We start from the raw sequence: 4,216 nt of genomic DNA, 5'->3' as shown, positions 1-4,216 counted from the left end.
AGAAGGCGGCGGGGGGCGCGGGAGGGTGCGGCCGGCCCTGCCACAAGCCCGAGGAGCGCGAAGAAGGTGCGGGGGGTTGTGGATGGGTGTGAGAGGTGTGTGTGGCAGGGGTTGCGTGCTTTTGGGAGGTGTGGTTGGGTATGAGAGGTGCGGGTGCAAGTGTGCGGAGGGTGTGCTGTGTGGGTGTGAGGGTGGTTGTGGGGGAACGAGAGGTGTGGGTGTGCAAGGAAGATGTGGGGGCAGAGTGCAAGGGATGGGTGTGGGGGTTGTGTGCGTGTGAGGGAGGCATGTAGGGAAGTTGGAGGGTTGTGTGCGGGGGGGGGAGGTGTATGGGTGTGAGAGATGTGTGAGTATGAGGGAGGTGGGGGGTAGGGGAGGGGGGTGTGTGTGTGTGTGTGTGTGTGTAAGGGAGGTGTGGGGGGTGTGTAGAGGGGGTCTGCAGGGGAGGTGTGTGGGGTGCATGCATGTTCCCCCCCCCAAGTGCTGAGCCAGGCAAAGCCCACACAGCACAGTCCCGCTCCGCCAGGTGAAGCCCCCTCCCCTGTGCCAGAGGAGCACAGTGCAGGCTCCTAGGACGACAACTTCATTAGCTGTTTTCCAGCTCTAACCCAAAAACGAGGAGCACGTGACAGCCCACCCTGCCTGAGCGCCCTGCGGCTGCCACAGTGCTGACAGGTGACCTTCTCCAGGAGGCCAGTGCACCGCTCTTGGCGGTGGGTGCTAAGTCACCCCCAGCCACTGCCACAGCCCTGATTTAGCAAAACCTTTCAGCATGTGCCTCAAGAAGATTTGATAAAGTCATGCATGGTAGTCACTGGGTGAACTTATCTTTCTCTTTAATGACTTCTAAGATGGGACTGGAGGCACAGCACAACCTGCATTCATTTCAGGTAAAGCCAAATGCTAGTGAGTGTTCGCTGTCCAGTTGTGTGTTCTTGCTTCATGTTTTACACACTGCAGTGTAATTGCAGCAATACATATATGTTCAAAACGTGGCAGAACAGGCGAGGGGGGAAAGCAAATGAAGCTTGTGCCACTGAAGCCTTGCTTGGATTGTTATAACTTGACACTGGACTTGTAGCTAGAAGTTAAGGATATGTCTGCATTATTTATTGCATTGTGGTATCTGTGGGGTTAATCACAAAGCAACAACCTTTCAGCCCCCATGTTCAGTGAAGTGGCTGTTCTATGGGGTTTGGACTGCCATCTTCCAGTTATAACTGTGCTTTCTTTTTTATATTGCCTAGTGTGATTATGCTTCCTCCTCTAAAAGAGTCTGAAAGAAAACTCAGTAAAACATCAGGAAGGGAATCAGACAAACATGCAGCACACAGTAGTATTCTGAAAGTTAATAACTGTTAATTTAAATCTTTTTTATTTTTTTAGTGCTGGTGACTGAATTAAGTTACTTTTTCGATGGGACACAGTGACATCCTGAGATCTAAGCTGCTTTAGAGATAAGTTCATGCTCTTTGAAAAATTGCTCGTGATACCAAAGTGTTCTCAGCTGCATCCAGTAGAGGACATTAACTAACATCTCTGGACTTTAGTCCAGTGGAGTAGCATGCTATTTCTCACTCCCAGGAAAGAAACATCCCGATAGAAAATAAAGAAGAATGTGCAAAAGCAGTTTAGATCTCATTCAAATTCAACATGTCCCACAGTAGCATATATAAAAAGCTATAGGAGAACACCGCTAAACTCCAATACAAAATAATGAGTCTCTTCCCACCTCACTGAGCTTGGCAAACTTAACCATACCAGGGGAAAACAAACAAAAATTAAAAAAAGCCTTATAAATCAGACTAACAGGAAAATAATGCTGCAGCTTCTTCTTTCTGGCAATAATCAACTTTGATGAAGGCCCCCTGTCTCCTTTTCAAGATAGCTATCTAACTGATGTAGCGCCTGCAAAGCAGCATTTGCTCAGCAAGGCAACAGCTGTCAGCTGCATGCTTTTTCCTCCATAGAAACAAGCTTTACAGCACTTTGATGCAAGCAATGCTTCACAGTAATAGTAAACACTTAGAATATTTATCATGTATTGCTTGTACTTAGATGACACCTATCATTTTAGCTCTGACAGCTAAGACACTATCTGTGATTTCAGTGGAGCTGAGCTGACTTTAAGCTGAAGATATGGCAAAGAGATTAATCCTATTGTGTATGCCTACCTCCTATTAAATCCTTTAGAATAAAAATTAAAATAACTCCTGACATTTTTTTTCCTAATATTCTAAAATAAAACACTTCCTGTTTGCCTGAAGGTTGTCTCTATTGCAAAAATGAGTTGCTTATAGGAAGCAATGTCATATTTAGACTGCTGGAGCACTAATGAGTACCCTTAGTTTTCCTCACAGAGAACAGGCATAGCAATGTTTCCAGCAAACAGTAAGGTCTATGCTACGACTAATGATACAGAACTGCCGCCTCACAAGCAGTAAGGAAAATCCTTACATGATCAAGTAATTAAGGCTGCCATGAAAAAGCAGTATCACAAGGAGACCCAACTGCAGTTGCATGAGAGGCCTTAATCCTAGAACTTCCAAACTTCCCAAATGCCTTATTTTGCAACTTGCATCTCCTGGTGGTTACATCTTTCTTAGATGAAAAATATATGTACAGCCTCATAGGAACTGTGTATTGGAAGGCATCAATTACTCTAACAGTGGGAGTCCTCTTACTTTTGGTGAATCAGAGATCTAGTCATTTCCACCACTTCTTGTGCTGTCATTGTTCTGCTTCAGGGGAATCCAGCAGTCAAATTCCCTACACAACTAGAGCATTTTCCTTCCTTTCTGTCCATCAGTTGCTTCCAGAACTGGAGACCAGGACCCAGTCCCCCACCTTGAGGCTAGTCCTACCTCTTCTCCTGGGGTCTAGGTGCAACTCTAAATATACCTTTCCCCTGAGGGCTCATGCAGTTGGTGGTATTTGGACTAGGAATTAAAGCTTCAGGAGTGAGATATAGTGTACATTCACAGACACTCAGAGTCTTGTCACAGTTTCTGATTGCATTATTCGGGAGCGGGTATAGCTCTAATACTGAAGAGAGAAGAGGAATAAAATCCCACTGATCATATAAGTGGATGACTTGCCTAATGAGGAAAGACTGGGGAATATAGGCGATATAGGGCTATCGTGCACATGCATACGCACACACACACACACTCTTGTGCCTACTCCCAGCAGCTTGTCTGTGGCTTTGGGAGAGCRTAAGAGAAGCTGAGGTGCTGTGCATCAGCTTTGAGTTTCTAGTACTGCAATTGGAAGCGTGTGAGACGAAGTAACAGAGAAGGTAAACAAAGAAGAAATATGAAGTCATTCTTGTCTTTTTGTCCTCAGTAAACCTGCACCCAGTAAGCTAAAGTTACAAGACAGTACAGACCATTAGATTACAGAAACCCCTAATGCAGTGGTCTTTGCACTCACTCTTGGGACCACTTTTGCCAGTTGGCTGGTTGGCCTCTACTTCTGTGGCTGGTTAAACCAGATCCTGCCTGCACCTGAAGTCCTTCACCACTTTTGTGCGTAATCTAGTAGGTTTTCTCCATTTGGTAGCCCTCATATAAAAGGCTCAGCTTCCTTACTTGGCTCTTGATAGCTTATTGCTATTCCAAATTCATCCCCAAAAAGCAGAAGCTAGTTGAGTTCTTACTCCCCTGCCTCTTCCCAGTTACTTCCTCAGCATATACGTACCTGGTTAGAAACAGCTCCCTAAAGTTTAGGGCACCTGGTTATTTCCATCAGATGGCATGTACTGAAAATTTAGTATGTACCCACCTGTGCTTACTAACAATAGAACTGCTGTCTTATGAGTTGTTTTACAATAACTGTGCAATAATCCGAACCAGAATTCATAACTTGTATGCATTTTTTCCAAACCTTTACCACAATTTTGTCCTGTAAGTAGTTCAGTACAGTGAATATATTTATTATACTAGTAACTTATCTTAGAGTATAATTATTTTATTAAGCAACAGTACAAGTTTTAGAAATTAAAAAGTCACCCTAATTTCTTTAAGAAAATAGTCAAACAGTCATATGTGCAGTGCTCTAGCTATCTATCCGTGACTGTACAGAATCACTGCTGTGCTAGTTACTTAAAATAAAATAGAGAAGAAAACATGCTAGGAATTTCTTGCAATCAGAGCTTTTTCAAGATATTGTTTAAAATTGATTTACAGAGGAAAAAATGTCAAACACCAATTCATTA

This window comes from Apteryx rowi, unplaced genomic scaffold, assembly GCF_003343035.1.
Source record: "Apteryx rowi isolate R43461 unplaced genomic scaffold, aptRow1 scaffold_646, whole genome shotgun sequence".
NCBI classification, from domain to species: domain Eukaryota; kingdom Metazoa; phylum Chordata; class Aves; order Apterygiformes; family Apterygidae; genus Apteryx; species Apteryx rowi.
Note: the sequence above shows the minus strand (reverse complement) of the source record.